Source organism: Castor canadensis, chromosome 16 (assembly GCF_047511655.1).
Source record: "Castor canadensis chromosome 16, mCasCan1.hap1v2, whole genome shotgun sequence".
NCBI lineage: Eukaryota > Metazoa > Chordata > Mammalia > Rodentia > Castoridae > Castor > Castor canadensis.
The window spans coordinates 10288640-10310301 of NC_133401.1; the positions used below are offsets into that span (position 1 = coordinate 10288640).

General features: G+C 43.6%; 2 pseudogenes; one reads left to right on the forward strand and one right to left on the reverse strand.

The window, feature by feature from the left end:
- The first annotated feature begins 2641 nt into the window (after positions 1-2641).
- Positions 2642-2767, forward strand: LOC141418328 (small nucleolar RNA SNORA66; annotated as a pseudogene).
- Positions 2768-6082: 3315 nt separating this feature from the next.
- LOC109679153 (small ribosomal subunit protein eS24 pseudogene) lies at positions 6083-7713 on the reverse strand (annotated as a pseudogene).
- Between the last annotated feature and the right edge of the window lie 13949 nt (positions 7714-21662).

Sequence of the window (21662 nt, forward strand, 5' to 3'; positions counted from 1 at the left end):
CCTGGATTATAGGCGGGCGCGGGCGCGCACAGAGACGCTTTTACGAGCGCGCGCTGTCACAGAGACGCTTTTACGTGCGCGCGCTCTCACAAGGACGTTTTTACGTGTTCACGCTCTCACAGAGACGCTTTTACGTGCGCACTCTCTCACAGACGCTTACGTGCGCGCTCTCTCATAGAGACGCTTTTACGTGGGCGCGCTGTCACAGAGACGCTTTTACGTGGGCGCGCTCTCACAGAGACGCTTACGTGCGCGCTCTCTCACAGAGACGCTTTTACGTGCGCGCTCTCACAGAGGACGCTTACGTGCGCGCTCTCTCACAGAGACGCTTTTACGTGGTTTTATGTGCGCGCTCTCTCACAGACGCTTACGTGCGCGCGCGTCCATAGAGACGCTATTTTCCCGCGCGCGCTCTCGCGGGGCCGCTTTTGTGCACGTTCACGATTCGTGACGCTCGCGCGCACAGCGCCCTTGGAGACCTTTGGCAGCGAAGCGGGGCCGCGTCTCCCCGCAGGCGGCCGTGTATGGCGGGAGCCGCCCAGGCGGAGCTCCGGGAAGGCGGAGGAGGCCCCGAGAGCCCCAGCGCGAACCCGAAGGATTCAGGCCTGAGTTTGGGCAAGAGGTGCCCGACGCCAGCACAGCGGTTCAAGAGGGTTGGAGGAACCCACGGATGTGCTGAGGCCCGCGGCATCGGGATCGCATGGGAGCCGTCGCAGATCTCAGTGTCCGCAGCGATCCGCCTGGAGGAGAGAGAGAGAGAGAGAGGAAGGAAGAGAGACGGAGAGAGAGAGAGGAAGAGAGAGGGAGAGAGAGGGGGAGGAAGAGAGTACCGCAAAAAATTAAAAAAAAAAAAAAGACATAGTCCTTTGCCCAGCCAACGTTTTTATTTTGGAAAATTATCGAAATCGAGGCAGAAGAGAGCACAGTTGGAAATATATATATATAAAATTATTGTCCGGAAACGAAGAGTGAAGCTAAGGGATTTTGAATCCTGTTTAACTCACTGCAGAGTTATCTCTGCGAGAATAAAGTGGGAGCAACGTGAATATCACGAAGACGATGAGGGCGGTAAGACGGGGCTAGCTATAGCTCAGTGGTAAAGGGCTTGGCCAGAGTGTGTAAGGACGTGGGTTCGATTCCCAGTGCTGCACGTGTCACTGTGTGAGTGTGTGCTGTGCGCTGAGGCCACTTGTGCTTTGTCCCCATTTTTAAAATGTTTTTATTTTTAGGTATGGTCTCTAATGTTAGCACTGGAAGACTATTAAGGAACTTTTGAACTTTCAGATTTTGTTCTGTCCTTGTCGTAGTCAACAAAGGCTAATTGCTTAGTGGAAGATTAATTTTGTTTACCGAGGTATTTGAAATGGCATTAAATTCACGTAGAAAAATATGTTTTATGGGAACTGTTTCTGAAATGTAGGGGGACCTATATTTTTTGGTTTGTGAATTTTTTTTTATTTTTTGCTTAGGTAATATTCAATGAAAAGACTCCAAAAAAAAAAAAGTATAAAAATTCAGTGAAATTTCTCCTTGCCTGTTACCCACCCACCCAGGTCCACCTACAACTCCACAAATAATCACAGTTGTTTATTTTTTTGTTTTGGGCGGTACTGGGATTTGAACTCAGTTTGAATGCCTCCAACCCTTTTGCTCTGGTTATTTTGGGGATAGGGTGTCACTTTTTATCCCAGCCTGGACGGCTATCCTATTTATGTCTCCACAGCTTTTTCTGTTGAGATGGGGGGGGTGTGTTGTCCTCACCAATTTTAGGTCTTTTTGCCAGTGCTGGCCTGGAACTGTGATTGCCCGATATCAGCCTCCTGAACCGGTCGGAGGATGACAGTCAGTGGCACTGCGCCCAGCTATTGGCTGAGGTGGGGTCTTGCGAACAGGTGGGTGACAGTCAGTGACACTGCGCCCAGCTATTGGCTGAGGTGGGGTCTTGGGAACAGGTGGGTGACAGTCAGTGACACTGCGCCCAGCTATTGGCTGAGGTGGGGTCTTGCGAACTTCCTGCTGGACTGAGCTTCAACTTCCACGCTCCACATTTCCACCTCTTGAGTAGTTAGGGTCAGAGCCCTAGCCACCAGCGCCCTGCTGTTAGGGTTTTGTTTTTCCCAAAATGTCTTCATAGAGTAAAAGGAAATATGAATAGAGACTACTTCCTCAGTGTACACAAAACATACACACTTTCCCATGCCTTGGGGGTTTTCTTTTTATTTCATTTTCTTACTGTTTGTTTCATTTGTTTTTCAGACTGGGTCCCCCAGAGGGCTGGAATTACAGGCCTGAACTACCATGCTCGGCCTCAACTACCATGCTCAGCCTCGTGTTTTGTTTTGTTTTTAATGATAACTTAGAGACCTGTCTAAATCTGTACATAGAACCAGACACAGAGATGCACACCTGTAATCACGGCAGAGGCCAAGGCAGGATGATGGTGAGTTTCAGGCAAGCCTGGGCTACCTAGTGAGACTGTCTCAAAAAATCAAATAAAATGTGTACAGAGAACACTTCCCAGTTATCTTTTATGAAACTGCTATTCCAATCAATGGGAATACCAGTTACTTATTAATGGGAATTTGGGTTTTCCTTTTCTTTCCTGTTGCAAAAGATAGTACAGTGACTGAACTGCTAATGTGTGCAAGAATATTCACAGGATGTTGTGGGGAAGCTAAAGGAACCAGGTTTGCTTCGGTAATTGTGGTAATAAGAATGTATTAGCCTCAGAAGCTGCTGAGGTGGCCCATCCTATCCTAGTGCAGGGCAAGGAAAAGAAAAAACTAATCCAGTTCAGAGAAGAAAAATAATCCAGTCCAGAAAAGAAAAAAATCCAGTCTGGGCGTTGGCTCACGCCTGTAATCCTAGCTACTCAGGAGGCAGAGATCAGGAGGATCGTGGTTCAAAGCCAGCTCAGGCAAATAGTTCATGAGACCCTATCTTGAAAATACTCATCACAAAAAAAGGGCTGGTGGAGTGGCTTAAGGTGTAGGCCCTGAGTTCAAACCCCAGTACTACAAAAGAAAAAATCCACAGGATGAGGAGTTGGAGGTGCGACTGAGGTGGTAGGGCACCTGCCTAGCAAGCACAAGGCCCTGAGTTCAACCCACAGCACGATAAAAAAAAAAATGAATTCACATGGATCAAAGATATGTGTGCCTATGACCTCACAGCTTAGCCAGTACACTGTAGTCTCAAATTTCTAGCATGGGGCCAATCTGACAGGTACAAATACCTCAGTTCCATCTCAGCCAGACATCCTTTGATATATCTAATAGCCACTGGGAAAGTCTATACAAAATTGCCCTCAATTTCACACTAACTACAAGTTCAAGGGACCCAAGACCACTCAGGTTCAACAGTTCACTAGGAGGACTCTTAGGACTCACTGAAAGCTGTTAGATTCACAGCTGTAGTTTATTACATGAAAAGGCTACAGACTGAAAGCCACCCAGGGAATAACATCACAGGGAGGCTTCCAAATGTGAAGCTTAGCTATTCTCACCTCATCTCAAGGCAGTGTAACTTTCCCCAGCTTTGGTGGGTGATAACACACACAGGACATTGCTTCCAGGAACGGTCAATGATCACCTTCACAAACAGGCTGTCTTTAACCCCTCCGAAGATTAAAACCCCGTGCTTTGATCTGGACATGGTGGCATACACCTGTAATCCCTTCCCGTGGGAGGAGGAGAAGGCAGAAGAATTATGAGCTCAAAACCAGCATTCACTACCTAGTGAGAACTTGTCTTAAAAAAAATTCCTAACCTAAAGTCCCCTTCCTGCATCCCACTGCTGATGTGACTCAGTTCCCAACCTTGTGACTATGTGACTTGCCCAGGGTCCTCACCGTGAATTACATGGTTATTATCTGGCTATTCCTTAGGCTCCCAAAGAAACAAAGTCACATCTGTCAGGCACCAGGGCTTAGAGATTATCTCTGAGAACCTGAAGGTGGAGGCTGGGACTCTCTTTGCACAAAGTTACATTTCCTTCACCGTCTATTGACAACCTTTTTCATTTTTCCTAATGAATTGTCTTTTTCCTTACTGATTTCCAGATGTTCTTTGTCTTTGACTATCCTAAAAGGTTTTTGCAGAAGTTGTTTATTTTTTGGTGGTAGGCAAGTATTCTACCACTTAAGCCATGTCCCCAGACCTATTTTTTATCTTTTTTGGCTTCTGGACACTAAGACATCAGACCTAAGAAAGGTCCCAATTCCAAGATTATAAAACAATGCTATATTTTCTTTTAGTGTATTATTTTATTTTTATGAGACTGTCACATAAGTTTATCTAGGATGTAACAGCAATGTTAAAATTGACAAGTTTCTTTTTTTTTTTTGATGACTGGTCTGGACCAAGATCCTCCTGTTTACACTTCCTGAGTAGTTGGAGTGACAGATGCATGGCAATCCTACTCCTACTGGTTGAGATGGGGTCTCTCCGACCTTTCACCCTGGACTGGTTTTGAGCTTTGACAGAGGTTCTGCCTCACAAGGAGCTAGGATTACAAGCTTGAACCACCTCGCCCAGCTTTTTGGTGGACTTTAAATTAGATTATGTCTTTGACTAAGTCTTTGGAAGGATTGCTTTGGATAATAGTAACTGTTTTACACTAAATTATGACAGTCACGTGCATCTGTCTTATTTAGAACCCTTCAGCATTTTCCCCATCTATGTGATGTTAGCTTTCCTGCTGACTTCGGTGTATTTTACCATGCAAAGGAATTTTCCATTTATTTTTTCAGCGTTTTAAAAATAATTCTATCAGGACTGATGGTTGGATTGCATCAGAGGCCTTTTCACCAAGTAGTTATGTGATTTTTGTTAGAATCATTACTATGAGGAGCTCACAGAATTTCCTAATATTGCCTGGTGTAGGAAATGAACTGACCTGGTCAGGACAGACCGCCCTTTCCTGTGCTGTTGGTGCTGTTTACCAATATTGACTTTAGGGTTTTGTCATCAATATTCACCAGTGAGATTGCTATGGACTTCTATTGTGTGGGTTTTGTCAACTTTTTAAAAAAATTGTTGCTAGCTGGGCTCTGGTAGCTCACGCCTGTAATCCTAGCTACTCAGGAGACAATGATCCAGGAGGATTGCAGTTCAAAGCCAGCCCTGGCATCACAAAGCAGGACTGATGGAGTGACTGAAGTGGTAGAGCCTCTGCCTCGAAAGCATGACGCTCTGAGTTCAAATCCCAGAATTGCCAAATAAAATAAACTCATTACATACAAAGAATTTAAAAGTTCCAGGGCTAGAGGCATGGCTGGTGTGGTAGAGTGCCCGTCTAGCAACTATAAAGCCCTGAGTTCACATTCCAGTATCACCAAAGAATTTTAAAGTTCCATTAATTTTTTTATGCTCTGAAAAAATTTAAATGCATTGAGGAAGTCAGTTATATCATTAGCCCCCAGAAGAGGAAAATACTGCCCAGTGGTTGACCTCAGGCTTGTCAAACAGGTTAGAAAGTGGAGGGAGCAGACAGGGCACAGTGAGGACTCACAAAATGTTCAAGTTCCAAGGTCTCTGTAAGAAAAAAAAAAACAGGCTTGGAGGCTCTCAAGGTTATGTGGGAAAGTAACAGAGGCTACATGAGGCATGGTTCACTTCCTCATCCTGAGGAATGGAGCCAAAACCCTTCAGTAGATCCTAGCCGTTGCCGGCTGGTGTGATCAGAAACCTGACAGTGAGACGGAAAGCTAAGAGCTAGAGACTGGTCAAGCAGAGCAGGGACAGGGGGAACTTGATGGAAATTTACTGAGGCCACAGAGACGTGAACAGTGCCCTGATGGGATGCTAGGTAGGTGTGCCAGACCTCGAGCTAATTGGGAGAAGATGCCCCTGGGATGCCTGTGGGCTGGCACAGACCTATACATCCTATGAATGGGTCAATAGCTTTACTTCAACCAGAAAGTAAGAATCTCTACAAAACTCCCAAACAAAGGAGCCTCAGGTGGCTGTCTTGGTGAGACCTTTCCCATGCAGGATCTTCTCTACTCTTTTCCTCTCTGCTCAAATAAAATTCTGCTCTTCCTTTTTTGAATGAAAGTGTTGAGTTTATTAATCCTCATGAAAAGCCCATAAGCATTCAGGTGTTTACAGTTTATTAATCCTCATGGAAAACCTGCATAGTGGAAAACCCGCACAATCATCCAATCCATATTCCTTCAGGTTTTTGCCAGCACCAACATTGGCCATTCCTGTCCCCCTGACTTTCTCCATCCTATTTTTACGTTCCTTTCATTGTTTCCTTGAGGTCTTTCTCTTCTCATACAGGCCATGTCTCGAAAGTCTGTGTTTGGGCTCATTTTTCTTTGCATAATCCAAGGAATCATAAGTCATGCCCAAACCAGTTGTCTTTCCACCACCAAAATGGGTTCTGACTGCAAATACAAAAATGACATCTGGTGTAGTCTTGTACATTTTAGCTAGTTTTTCATGAATTTGTCTTAGGTACTGTCGCCTTCCCAGGATGAAGGACATCGATGACCATTTGTTTCCTCTGGAACAGTCGGTTGGACTCCAACTTCCTGGTACGGATAGCTACTGTGTCATTCAAGAGCAGGTGATCTTCAGGCAGTCAGGACGAAAAGAGCTCTTCCTTTCTGCTTAAGTGAAACTGTGCTCTTTTGCTCACCCTGTTGTCTGTGACTTTCATTCTTCGCTGTCATGAGACTGCACATTTGAGACCACCTTATCATTTCTGGGTTCTCTTCCAGGATCCTAAAAGGGTAAGTCTGGAATAATGGCCTATAGCTCCGTTCTGTTTTCCGAACTCTCCTTCCAAATATAGTACTGTGAAATGAATCTATCAAAATGGAGACTCAGTCACTCAGTAAATGTACTGATTTCATCACTCAGTGCGAGTGCTGATTTTAAGATTCAGATATCAGGCTTGCTGGGGTGAGACTTCCACTCTCCCTTCTTGTATGACAGAGGGATGTTAGTCGACCCTGCCTCAGTTTCCCTCTCATGAGTCTACCTGCTCTTGCTGGGGTGCAGGCCTCACCCAGAGCCCTCCCAGAACTGCACCTCAGCGTGGACCAGCAGATCCCAATTCATAACCTGCCTGTATAGACGGGGACAGCCATCTTTAGTTGTGCTTTCTAGGTCTATTTTGGTCCCATGGCAGAGGGCACCCGACTTCTGGCCCTGCTCTATTGGAAAGTTCACCCTACTTAGTACAGACTAGAGGCACTAATCAGACAGAGAACAAGGATATCACGGGGCCCAACTATGACTTTGATGGAAAAAAGGGACACAGAAAACCAGGGGACAGAGTAATTAGGAATCCAAATCCACTTGGACTACTGGATCCCCTTTGTCCTCTCTTTTGTCACAATAAGGCTTTTTTTGGGGGGGAGAGTCTCTTTCTCTTTCTCCCGCTCCCTCCCTCCCCCTGGCCCTTCCCACTCCCCCTCCCTCTCTCTCTCTCTCCCTCTCTCTTCCTCTCTCTCTCTCTCTTCCTCTCTCTCTCTCTCTCCTCCAGGCGGATCGCCGCGGACACTGAGATCTGCGACGGCTCCCATGCGATCCCGATGCCGCGGGCGTCAGCACATCCGTGGGTTCCTCCAACCCTCTCGAACCGCTGTCCTGGCGTCGGGCACCTCTTGCCCAAACTCAGGCCTGAATCCTTCGGGTTCGCGCTGGGGCTCTCGGGGCCTCCTCCGCCTTCCCGGAGCTCCGCCTGGGCGGCTCCCGCCATTCACGGCCGCCTGCGGGGAGACGCCGCCCCGCTTCGCTGCCAAAGGTCTCCAACGGCGCTGTGCGCGCGAGCGTCAGGTTTCCAGTCTTGGGGGAAAGTCTTCAGCTCATTGCCATTGTCTCTGCGATTAGCTGTGTACTTTTCGTTTTTAAATTTTTTCTTTTTTTTAGCTGTGGACTTTTCTTGAAAGTTCTTTATCATGTTGAGGAATACCCTTCTATTTCTAGTTTATTGAATTTCTGTGTCTTGCAAGGTTTTAACATTTTGTCAAAAGCTTTTGCATGAATTGTTCATGAGGTTTTCCCTCCTGTGTTGTGGTAAATGGACTGTTATTTGTATGCTGCATCTTGGAATAAATTGCACTTGGTCATTGTCTATAATCCTTTATAGATGCTCATATATTTGACTTGCTAAGATTTGGTTGAGAATTTTGCATCTATATTTGTGTGGGACTTGGGTCTATTATGAAAGTACTTTCACTTTTGTAAGACCTTTATGACTGGCCCTTTGATCTCTTATAAAATCTTTGAAATTTCTTGTGATATCTTTGTTTACCTTTGGTACCAGTGTTATGTTGGACTCATAAAATGAGTTAGAATGCATTTCTTTCCTTCTATTTGTTTTTGAAGCTCGTGAGAAGGATTGGTGTTAAAAAGTTGAATGTTTAATAGAATTCATCTTGTCCACAGCAGGGACTTGTTGATTGCTTACTTAATTTCTCTCCATGGTACAGGTCTCTCCATACCTACAGCCCCTGTTCAGTCCATCTTGGCAGTCTATGTCTCATGGAATTTGTCCATTTCAGCCAGGTTATCAAATGTAGACTATAATGTTACTAAGCTCTCGTAATCATTTTTATTTCTGTAAGGTGGAGAGCATACCTGCCCTTTTGTTTCTGATTTTAGTGATTTTAGTCTATTTTTCTTAGTTAATCTATTTAGGTTTGTCAATGCTGTTCTCACAGAATCAGCTTTTTGTTTCCCTGAATTTCTGTATTTCATTTACATCTGCTATAGTCTTTATAATTTCTTTCTCACACTGGCTTTGGTGTATGCTCTTTTTTGTATCTTTGTAATGTAAACCTAGGTTATTGATTTGAGACCTTTATATTTCTTAAATGTAGACATTGACATCTTTAACGTTCCTTCAAGGCACTGAGAGTGCCACATCCCATAGGGTTTGGTGTACTGTTTTTTAACATTATTTTTGGACATCTGAAAGTATTTTTAAAACTCCCTTCCAATTTCTGTTTTGGACCCATTGGCTGTGTAGGAGTGGTGCACACTCCTGGAAATCAGCACCTTGGGAGGCAGAGAGAGAGGAATTGGGTCAAGGTTAGCCCAGCAAAGAAAGTTAGCAAACCCTTATCTCAAAAAAGATGTTTGTGCATGCCAGTTATCCAAGGTACTGTGGAGTCAGAGCTAGAAAAATCAAAACCTCAGGCTGGTCTGATCCAAAGCAAGATAATTTACTGAGTTTACTGAGTTACTGAGTTTACTGACTGTTTCTCAGTCAGTAATGTGCCTGCCTAGCAAGTGTGAGGCCCTGAGTTCAAAGTCCAGTGTTACCCAAAACACCTCCCAAAAAGGTGTGTTACTAAATTCCATGATGTGTGGATTTTCCACTTTTCCTTCTCTCTGCTGATTTCTGCATTCATTCTACCACCACAGTGGAGACACAGTGTTCGATTTCAATTAAAAAGTCAACTCCTGGGGCTGAGGGGGTAGTCCTATCTCTGATAGAGCATTTGCCAGCATGCACAGGGGCCTGTGTTTCGTCCTCAGCACCACAAACAAAAAAGTCATTCTGCTGGCGTTGTTCACAGCAATTTTGTTTATAGCAAATGCATGAGTCCTGAGAGGTGAATACACAAGGGTCTCAGCCACAACCTGAAAAAGGCCAAAGAAGCCAGGAGTGTTGGTGCACACCTGAAAGGCCAGCATTCTCTGACCGAGGCAGAGGATCACGTACCTGACACCAGCCTGGGCTAAGTAGTGAGATTCTATCTAAAAAAAAAATCAAAGAGGCCGAAGAGTCAGAGAGCACTGTACGAGGGAGGCACTGTGTGAATGAAGGGAATAGGAACTGCACACCTGGTCACAGCTGGAGTGAGAAGTAGGACAGCTGTGACGTAATGTGAAGAGGAGCAGTTGTTTCCTGTTCTCCTGGCTTTTCCTTTCAATTTTTGTTAAGGAGTAAAGCTGTCCAAGTTTATTAACAGGCAAAAAAGGAAAAATTATTTATTAACCCAATATACATTATTTTACCTCAGTACCATTTAGAAATATCTACATCTCTCTTGTATAGGGAAGGAGCCAACAGGGATTTTCAGGTGGAAAAGTCAATGATTCTGGGGAACTCAGCAGGCATTGAGAGCAAACAGGAACCTGGAACCAAGTGCATTTTGCCTGCAGAACAGAAAGTAGTTGGTGAAGGATTGTCTTTTCTACAAAAATAAAGGACAGTGGTAGGTGACAAAAGTCTGTCCAGGTGTGTTCACATCCGTTAGGGTTTAGTTTAGTTGAGGAAATCTTAGAGAAAGGACTAAAGAGGACTGTTTCTTCTTTGAAGGGTCGGGACTTCAGGCACATATGAGAACATTGCAGGCAGCCTCCTCCTGCAGAGGGAGGGGACAAACAATGAAAGGTGAGGGGGACCCTGATTCTGAGGTAGGTTTTAGGATCATTCAACTTCCTTTAGATCAAATTTCTCAGTATCCAAAAATGCCGTATTTTGGTAGTATCATTCTCAGCTCCACCAGCAGTGTTTTGTTTTGTTTTTCTTTTTTCTTTTTACTTTCATTCAATGTAATATTTTGGAAACCCATCTGTCAGGGTATAAGAATGACAAGTCCTTGGTCTTGCCAAAGAAAGAATTCAGAGCACACACACAAGGAGTTTTTAACAGAGCAAGATTTTTTTCTAAGTCAAAGGAAGAATTTGATGCAGCAGAAGCAAATGCAAAGTAAGAGCATAGCTTCACAGGTGCTGAGGGTGGGAGCCTGACCACACAGTCAGGTGCATGGAGCACTCACATCTCAGACACTTTTCTGAACTGTGGGAGATTAGATACATTAATTTCATGTACAGAATGGGAGGGCATTTCTAAGAACTGGGGATGGGGAAGGCTTTACCTAATAAGAAGACCTCAGAGCCAAGATAGCGACTGAGCGGAGGAGTGCACTTCAGCCACAGCTCCAATGAAATGTACATGAGGCATCTGGGGACCCTTTAGACTTGAGAAAGTGCCTGTTAGGGTCATTGCTAGGACCGTTGGCCACTCTAACAGGAAGTAGCCTCAACTGTGGTCAACCCATACTCCAGGACATTTGTGAACAGCACATTTGGTAGTGTATACACAAGTACCATGCTGCACCAGCTCTCTCTGGCTCCTTTCTGGTGTGGAGCTCTTTCTGCCTGGCCACTCCATAACACATCCATGCTGTGTGTCTGTCTCTAGATTTCTTCTTATTGCTGAAGGTATTTCTTTATGTGGGAATCATTACAAATCCCTACCATTTGTGTGAGCTCTTGTGGCTACCTTCTCTACTTTGATGAAGGGCCAAAGAAGTAGAAATGAAGCTTGGAGAATGAACTTGACTTTGCAAAATGGATTCCACACGTGCTTCATAACAAGGCTAGGTCTCAGGCTTGCACTTTCATGCACTCTCACACAGCACAGTATTTCTACCCTGCTCCCTGAACCTAAAAGACCCCGTTGCACTCCAAAAAAGGGCGTTACTCAGGTACCTTCTGAGAATTGATCAGACTCCCTTCTGCCTCCTGAGGCAGGTCTGAATTTGAACTCCGGTTCTTACAAGTCTGATGAGTGGGGCTCCCAGATTGGTTCCCAAGCCTTCCCATGTTCTTTGTGCAACTGGAACTCGCTTCTTTCACTCACCAGGAGAGAGGCTCCCCCCTCAGATGAACATGGTCCAGTGGTGCCTGGCAGGGGCAGCTTTTCCAGTGAGATGGGGACTTTGAACCAGTGACAAGGATTGGAAACACCACCATCCAAGTCCAGGGCAGGCTCCCAGAAATGTTGCAGGAGGGCTGAGACAGACTGAGAGGGCACCAAAGATTTCAGGAAGTAAGTTACTAAGCAAGCAGGCAGCAACTCAGTGGACTCGTGACCAAAGGCTGAGTCCCGAGAACAAAGGGAGTTTTCTTATATACCATTTAGAGCAGGCTGCACAAATGGGGGTGATGGGAGATGCCGGAAAAGACAACAGACAAAAGACAAAACGTGCATGACGCTGGGGCCAGGTAGGCTGGGTGCTCTGATGGAGACACACCGGCCCCTCCACCTCCAGTGCGTTTATTATACACAGTAGCAACACCAGGCGGAGACACACTTCTCAGGGGAGGGTGTGACATTGTAATCCTCGGGAACAGGAGAAACCTGTGACAACTTCTCTCCCAATGTAAACATCTTAAACAGCTGTACCGCATCTTGCCCACCTCTGCGGTTGAGGCTGTGCCAATTCAAGCAGCGATCTATTGGGAATAACTATGCTTTCTCCTTTCTGCAGTTGTGGGCTGTGCCAAACTGAAACCCAACCCGCGGTTTATTCCATACACCTGTCAGCTCCCGACAGTGTGTGATCACTTCACCATGTTGTGGAATTTGGTTTGCAAATATTTTATTAAGAATTTGGTTTGCAAATGATTACAAATTTTGCAAAGATTTAATTAGGAATCTCTCTCTGTATAGCTGTCTTTATCGCAAACTAGCAAAAACGCCATGTCTTTCTTATAGTCTGTCATGGCCCAAATGATATACATACACATGTGAGTAAATGTAAAAATGATAAAATAAAAAAGAATTTTTGCATCTATGTTCATCTACAATTTCTACTTTTATTTCTTTTTTTGGGTTTTGGTATCAGTGGAAGGCTGGCCTCACAGAATGAGGTACAGACCTGTTGATGTCCTCTTGGGTCTTTTTAGGTAGGTCACATGCACCTAGAAATTTATCCATTTCTTCAAGATTTCCAGTTTATTAGAATACAAGTTTTTGAAGTATTCCCTCGTGATCCTCTGGATTTAAATATAGGCACTCATAGCTATAAACTTTCCTCTTAGTGCTGCCTTTGCTGTGTCCCAAGGGTTCTTGTAAGTTCTGTTTTCATTTCCATTTGACTTAGGAATTTTTTATTTCTGTTTTGTTTGTTGACCCACTGATCATTGACTGTGTATTGTTCAGGCTCCATGTGTTTGTGTATTTTCTGTAGTTTCTTTTGCTGTTGATTTCTAGGGTTAATCCATTATTATCTTATAAAATACATGAGTCACTTCTATTTTATTAAATTTGTTAAGATATGGTTTATGTCCTAAAATAAGACCTATTTTGGAGAAAGTTCCCTGGGCTGCTGAGAATAATGTGCATGTCTGCAGTTTTGTTTATTTAATCCATTTCATCTATGGTGTCTTTTAATTCTGAAATTTCTTTGTTGATTCTTTATCTGGATGACATTGGTTTGTGAACATCAGGTGTGGAGTTCATGCACTTTATATAAAGTTTATCTGTGCTCTTATGTGTAGTTGTGTTTGTTTTATGAATTGGGTGTGCTCATGTTTAGTGTGTATTATTTTACAATTGTTATATCTTGTGATGGGTTGCTTCTTTTTCAGTATGAAAGGATTTTCTTTGTCTCTTCTAATTTTATTTTGAATTCTGCATGTCAGAGAGGAGCTCTTCCTGCCTGCTTTCAGGTTCTGCTTCCTTTGAGTGCCTTTTTCCATCCTTTCACTTTAAGTCTGTATTTGTCTAGCCAGTGTGGTATGTTTCTTTTAGGCAACAAATGGATTGTTCTTTTTTTTAATCAAACACACCAGTCTATGTCTTTTAGTAGGAGAATTGAGACATTAACATTGAGAGTTGTTATGGAAATATATGTACCTGTCATTTTTCTTTTTCATAGTATTTGAGTCCTTCATCAGCTTCATTTGTTAATCTACTCATCCAGTAAGATTTATTCTTTCTGGTATTTTCCTGATTACATCTGCCTTCCTTTCTGGAGGTAGCATTCCTTTATATATCTTCTGAAGTGCTGGCTTACCATTCATGCATTCCTTTAGTTTTTGTTTATCATGAAAGGTTTTTATTTCTACTTCAATCATGGAAGATAGTTTTGCTGACTATACCAATTTAGGTCACCAGCTGTTTTCTTTCAGGTCTGAAATACATTGTCTGCCTTGTTTTTAGGGTTTCTCTTGAGAAATCAGATAGATTCGCTTTATATGAAGTTTTCATTTCCAGAATTTCAATTTGATTTTTTCAAGATTACTATATCTTCATTGAATTCCTCTTTCATATCCTGCATTGCCTTATTTATTTAATTTAGTATTTATTTGTATTCTCTTGTAATTCATTCAGGTGTTTATCTGTACCTCTTTCCTTTGTTGATCATTCTTGTACCTGTTCTCTAGAATTTTTTGTCTGAGATTTTATCTACTTTACTGTTGCTGGTGTCTATCACTGGAGTTGCTGGCTTTTGGAGGTGTCCTGTTGCATTATTTTTTCATATTGTGTGTTTCTGTATAGGGATTTGTGCATAGGCCAACTCACTGGTTTAAGATGTAATCAACTGTAGTTGCTGAGTTGAAATGTTCTCAGTGTTTAGGCAGGACTGTGTACAAGTGGAGATGTACTTTCTCAACTCTCCACTCAGTGGTGGGGGAGGGTTTTAATTAAACAAATTCTTGCCCATGTGCTCAGGGCACCAGTTTTGATTCCCAGCAACACTCAAATAGAAGAAAAGTAACTGGAGTCTGTTGCAGTTCCTAGCATCTGTGTTGGTGCTATGTGTGGGTTGGGGGCAGGTAGAATCAAATGTCAGTTTCCACCTCTGTGGTGCTTTCACCTTAGAGTCATCCCTTCTTTGTGTACTGTAAGCCACAGCTGGCTGCAAGGAGATTTTTAGTCTGTGGGACAGGCAGGTTCTCACTTGCTGCACAGATTCCCAGTTTGTCCCCCTAGGGTCAGTTAGCCTCCAATCTTAGGGGTTTCGATAAATGTCTCAGAAAGTGAAGGAAATAAGAAACAGAGCATTGAGTTCTGCAGTGGCAGTGGAGAACTGAGGGATTCAGGCGCTCTGTCTTCAGGTCATGTTGCTTTCAGAGCCAGCCCTGTGTGAGGGAGAAGGCTGAGGGAAATTGCATAATCCCCAGGTCCTGTGCTCACAGCAATCAGCTCCACCTGGCAACAAAAGTCCACAGCTGGCAGGTACCTGAGCACTCCAAGTTACAGGCTTGCTGCCATTTCTGCAGTGATCCTCAGGCAATGGCACCTGCTCTGCCAAGGAGTGTGGAGCCTCAGACCAGCACACTATGCCTGAGACTGCATGAGCTCTAGATGCTAAAACTTCCCAGCTGATCGACGTCAGACCTTCTCCCTCTGCAAAAACACATTTCATGGCTTCTCCCTCCCTGACACTGTGGTCAGGTCTCCCAAGACTCCCTGAGTCATGATTGATCCTCATTTTTAAGTCTTGATCAAGATGATACAGCTTTCTGGGATATGGGGACAAAAACATGTTTCTGCCCAATGCTAGCCTGGCACAGCAGGGAAGGCCCTGTCCCTCCAAATCCCCACACTGGGCTCAAGGCTTCTAGGAGATATGGGCTTGTCCGACAGCTAGGTCTGCCACTATCACCATGGCTGTCTAGATTATCTTCTGGTGGAGGCTTCCATTTTCCCTCCACTCCCCAAGTGCCCTGAGCACATGGGCAAAAATTTGGCTACTGAGATACCCCGTAGTCCAGTGGTGAAAAACGACACTTCCACCCAGCCACTACACATTTCTGCCTGAGCTTGCAGACATTTCAGCTGAAAGACTACAGGTGATGACAACTTCCAACCAATGACTTGGCCTCAAATACACAATGGGCTGGAGTCTCCTAATTGTTCTGTCACCAGTTTCTTTGTGCTTTTCTGTTGTCCTGTTCTTCTTTCAGGGTACCAGTATGCTCTCTCTTCTGAATACAGTCTCTACTTTGTTACCCTGACTCTTCTCATTAATAGATTAGCCAGTTTGTGAAAGCTCGTACTATGCCATCTTGCCCTGACTCCTCTCTGAAGATTGTAACAATAGCCTGCAGTAACAAGTTTTCCTTCCTTTCTTTCTTTTTCTTTCTTCTCTCTCTATTTTGTTATTCTTCTCCTTCCTTTTGACAACTAGAGTTTGAACTTTGGACATTTTGCTTGCTAGGCAAGTGCTCTACCATGTGAGCCACACTCCCAGCCTTTTTTGCCTTGGGTATTTTTCAAATAGGGTTTAACATTTATGCCAAGGCTAGTCTGGACTGTGATCCTCCTATTTACACTTTCCAAGTAGCTGGGATGACAGACACATGTCACCACATCACTCAATCTTTTATTGGTTGAGATGGGGTCTCACCAACTTTTTATCTGAGGTGACCTCAAACCACAATCCTCAAAATCTCTGCCTCCCAAGTAGCTAGGAATACATGAGGTACCTGGCCCAGCAACTTTTTCTTTCTCACAGAGGTCAATAAGATATAAATGAGTTCTTTCCAATTGATGGTATCATAGATCAGATGCCTGAGAAGAATGGCCTGAGATAGAGATTCTTGTTTAAATGATTTATTGACCCAATTTATTTTAGGACAGTACTGGGGTTTGAATTTGGGGCCTCATGCTTGAAAGCAGGTGATCTACAACTTGAGTCACTCCGCCAGTCATAAAAGGTCTTTTAAGGATGAAATTTTTTTTCGAGTGATGTATTGAAAGAGATGCCAGAAGAAGGGAAATGGGGAAACAGGAAAAGGAAGGAAGGGAGGCTGAACTGAATTAGCTGTAGTCTGCTCCCACTGAGAAGCACAGGTGCAGGAAAGGCACATAGAGCTGGGCTGCATTGGGAGAATATGGCCTTGTGCCCCACACCACTAAGCCACTGGCTGTATTCTCCTTACCAGGTTGAGAGGTATGAGAGAACAGAATGACCTCCCTGCTGGAGTGACCTCTGCTTGACCAAGTACACTTCTCCTGAGTCCATTCCACATTGCATATGTACACATAAAAAATTATATTAAAAAATAATGCTGACAATGCAAAGTAGTGGGGGTACTTCAAAAGAAAATAACTAAAGGTTAAATAACGACATATGAGAAAGAGTATAACAGGGATAGCTTATGGGAAGTGATCCACAAGCAATGGCCAAATTTCATGATCATTAACTATATTTTTAGTGCAACAAGGACTATTCAAAAAGCACTAATCTGCAGATGCCAACTGGGTGACTAAAAGCAGGATAGAAACCTGGCATCTCTGCCTTCCTTTTGCACCTGTCTCCTTCTGCACCTGGATCATATTCCTGCTCAGCTCTTCCCATAGACATGTCAGTCATTTCAGGAGTGTCCATCTAAAGGAAGTCATGCTCCCCTTCCAGGATGAAGACACCAGGAGGAATAAGGTGTTCTCAAGATTTCCCAGGACACCACAATCAACAGATTGTCAACCACCAGCTTTTACATGTCCTGTTCCAGATCCCTTGGGTCAGTGCCTTGAGGTCTCAGGTCACTGTTCTAAACTTGCAGTCACCTTGGAGTTCAGGACCATGGAGACTCACAGCAGGTCACAGCATGAGGAGACTGGTCCCCATGCAGAAGCAACTACCCCAAGGCTGTCCCCTAAGACAGAGCAGTAATCTTATGAGAATTGGATTCCCCCCTTTATCAGTGACAGTGGTGACAGTTTCTCCAAGGCCACCCTGAAGACCAGAACTGAGAGAATGATGGACCACCATGGTTTAAAAACCACTGCTTAATGATGCCTACTGACACCCCCATGCCAAATGCTTCCTCTAGACAAACCCATCGCTCATGTCAGTAGTCCCAACAATAAGCTGGCCGTGTGCTCTCCTCCACCCTCCCCACATGGCCACAGAACTTAAACTCCCTGCCTGCGATCCATCATTACCATTCCATTTGACTTCTGGGGTGAGCGGCTACATGCAATTGCTGGGACCCCGAGTCAAGTATGAGGTGTGGGAATCTGGTAGCACATCAGTCAGCACCTATAGCCATCAAAGACCAAATCTAATCAACTCACTCTCCTTACCTGAGAAGTTAACCCTCTGTGGTGGAAGGCAGCATGATTTAGAGCACTAAATATGTGTGCATTTAACAAATACAAAAGGACTGCTCTCAATACAAGCTAAGCAGTCATTCCAGAAGCTTACTTGCACATGGCTGCTTGTATAGATTAGACTTTTTAAACCTAATTACTTTAAATAACTGGTCTCAACACTCTGAAAACAGCCACTGGATTACTTCCTGTACGATGAGGTAATGGGCACATCTATCTATATTTACAATTAGGATTTATTGGGTATTTTCTGTGTGTAAGGTGGGATTTCAAGGCTGAGGTGCTGGTCATATTTATTTCATTAGTTATCACAGAAGGGCTGGAATGCATGTCCCACTATTATATCCATTTTACAGTCAAGGACATCAGCGCACAGACACCATAAGCATTTTATCATTTCACAGGAGCTTGGTGTGACCTAATCAGGCTTGGAACATGGCCAGCCTGAGTGCAGAGCTTCCAGTCTTAATGGCATCAGCCTAAGTATTATCAGCCCATCCTTGAACTTGAGACTTGTATCATATCTTTCATGCCTTAAGGTCTGCAGGTTTATGAAGTCATGGATTCTGATTAAGCCAGGTCTTTCTCCAAATTGGTCTTATGAAGAATGGCATGGCTTTTCAATTTAGAACTGTCAGCTTCCTCCACACTCTTAGACTTCCCATCCCTACTATTGTCCTATGTAAAGACTGGCAATATGGAAGCCGAGCACAGCAGCAAATGCCTGTAATCCCAGCCCTCAGGAGGCTGAGGTAGGAAGATCTTAAGTTCAATACACAGTTACATAGTAAGTTCAAGGCCAATGTGAGCTGCATAGGTAGACCCTGTCTCAAAACATACAAACATCTAGGCACTAGTGACTCATGCCTGTATTTCCAGCTACTCAGAAGGCAGAGACCAGGATATTGGTTTGAAGACACCTAAGGCAAAATAGTTCATGAGACCCTATCTCAAAAAACCCATGAAAAAGGTATGGTGGGATGGCTCTAGGTGTAGGCTCTAAGTTCAAGTCCCAGTACTGTAAAAACAAAAAACAAAAAACAAAAAAGAGTGGCCAAATGTTTTAGTGGGTAAGGTGGAGGATTGATGAAATCTAAGTGTCTGAGGAAATTTTTGCTAGTGTCTAGGTGTATGCTACACGTGTCAGCATATATTTAAAAAGTGGCAGCCCATGTTGTAATCTTAGCACTTAGAAGGCTGAGACAAGAGGACTATGAACTCAAGGCCAACCTGGGCTACCTAATGAGACTCTGTCTCCAAAAACTGAGGCCTGCAGATATAGACAGCATACACAGATGCTTGTGTAGCATGTGTAAACCCCTGGCTTCAAATCTTGACACTGAGAAAAATTAAAATTAAAATTACTTTTTAATAGGGCACAGTAATCCTAGATATGTGAGAAGAAGAGAGCAAGAGGATCTAGGCTCAAGACCAGCCCAGGCAAAAAAACATGGCTTTATCTCAAAAATACCCAACACCAAACAAAATGCTGAAAATTGGCTAAAGTGGTACAGTGCCTGCCTTGTAAGCATGAGGCACTGAGTTCTAAATCCCAGTGCTGTAAAAAATTAATTCTTAATTAATTAATGAAAATTCTTAATTTTATACTCTTATGAATGTACTTTAGGAGAAAGTATTCCATGAATTGTATATAGTGAAAATAAGTGTGAGTTATCAATTTATAGCAAACTTGTCAAAAGAAGAAATTATAACACATTTCACGGGAGATCTGGTTGGCTCTATTTGCAATTCATGGATGGGGCAGCTGTCTCAACACATACAAACAGCTGGGTGCTTGTGACTCATGCTTGTAATCTTAGCTATTCAGAAGGCAGAGATAAGAAAGATTAAAACCTGGATGTGTTCAAAACCGCAACCAGGGAGAAATAGTTCACAGATCTTACCTTAAAAAACCCATCAGAAAAATGGGCTTGTGGAGTGGCTCAAGCAGTAAGCCCTGAGTCAAACCCCAGTACCTCAAAAGAAAACAAAACAAGAAAACAAACAAAAAAGAGTGGCCATATGTTTATATTGAGTAAGGTGGAGGATTGATGAATTCTTAGCATCTGAGGAAATTTTTGCCTAATGTCCAGGTGTAGCAGGGAGAAGATCAGAAGAAAAAAAACTAGGGGCTGAGTCCTGAGAAAGTAGCAGGGAGGTAGGGATGGCATAGCAGAGAGATAAAACCTGCGAAATTTGAGCATGAAGAAGGTCACATAGCACTAGAGAGGGGAAAGTTATGTAGCACTAAGATAAAGTATCCAATAAAATTAAATATAACCATATATAGATTAGACCTTGCTTTTTGCTTCTGTAACCTACATGCAAGGATATATAAGGTGAGACCCCTTTGTTCTCAGGGCTCAGCCTTTGGACTAAGTCCACTGGGCTGTGCTGGTACAATAAAGCATTGCTTCCTGATAATTGCCTCAGAGTTGGTATCCCAGTTAGCATCCTCTCACAATGTTGCTTTTGGGCTCATCCAGGTTTGCAGAGATGGTGAATAATCACCTCTCTTGTCACTGGGATGCATCCTCCTAGATCACCAGTAGGAGATCCCACCAGGTGCCAATGGACAGCTTGATCTGGAGGAGGATTTGTCCTCCTGGTGAGTCGGAGTGAGGACCTTGGATGCACAACGGAACCCAGTGAGGTGCAGGAACCAGTGGGGGGAGGGGAGCACTGCTCTTCAGACTGGTATGAACCCAGGTGCAAATTCAGGCCTGTCCCAGGAGGTAGAAGGGGAGACTGATCACCTCCCAGTGAGACACCCTAGTAACCACCTTTTTGGGGTGAAGCCATGTCTGTCAGTTTCAGGGAGCAGGGTAGAAGTACTATGCTGTGTGAGATTATATGAAACTGTGAGATGAGACACAGCCCAGCTGTGAAGTGAGTGAGGAGTTCCCTCCCACTCTGTGTCTGTCTGGCAGTCTGGTAATGGAGGAGATGGGTGGAAATCAAAGTAAAAATACTTCCTTGGAGTGTTATGATTGATAACTTTAAAAAGAAATTTAATGTACTGGACTATGGAGTTAACTCATAACAAGCTAAAGTTCCTTGTGAAGTAGATAAGCCTGCTTTTGGTGTAGGATGGCCCCTGGAAGGGTCACTAGATAAAACTGTGGTTAATGAAGTTTATAAAGTTTGTGGAGTAATTGTAAAACAAACAAACAAAAAAAACCCCCTAACACTCAGGAAAATGGGAAAAGCCAAGAGGCTAAAATTGGTCTTCAAAAACCAGACTCTGTTGTTTAGTTAAATTCAGGTAGCAATTTATTGGGAAGACTGAGGAGAAATCAGAGTCTTTCAGTCTTGATGGGTAGTTTTGGTGCCACAGTTTGTACATCTTCACCTAAAATGGGCATCCTAAAGGAGGACTGAGGCTCAGCACTGACTGAGCCCTTACAAAAATTAGCACATGAAGGAAGGATTTACACCGATACATAAAATCTGGTTAGACTTGAAAGAAAAGGAATGTTGCAGAAGGTTTGTGAATGTAGAGAGGGAAAAATAGAGAAACAAAAACAAAATTGGGATGAGGTCTTCATGGATAAAGTGAAGAGAGAGAGAAAGGAGAGAGAGGGAAGGAAAAAAGAGAGAAAAAAAGTAAAATGTCATGAAATGTTTGGAGACAGAAAGGATGAAAGGTTTAATGTACTTGTTCAGTTGAATTTTTATGTCTTAAAAATAAAAAAGTAAATAGAAAACAATTTAGGATTATTAAAATATGCCAGAAATACTGAACTTGCTGGCACCTTTACTTCTAGGGAGCAAAAACAGGGAGAACCTACCTAAAAAGGTGAAAGAAAAAAAGGAGCAACTTTGACTATTGCTGGTTA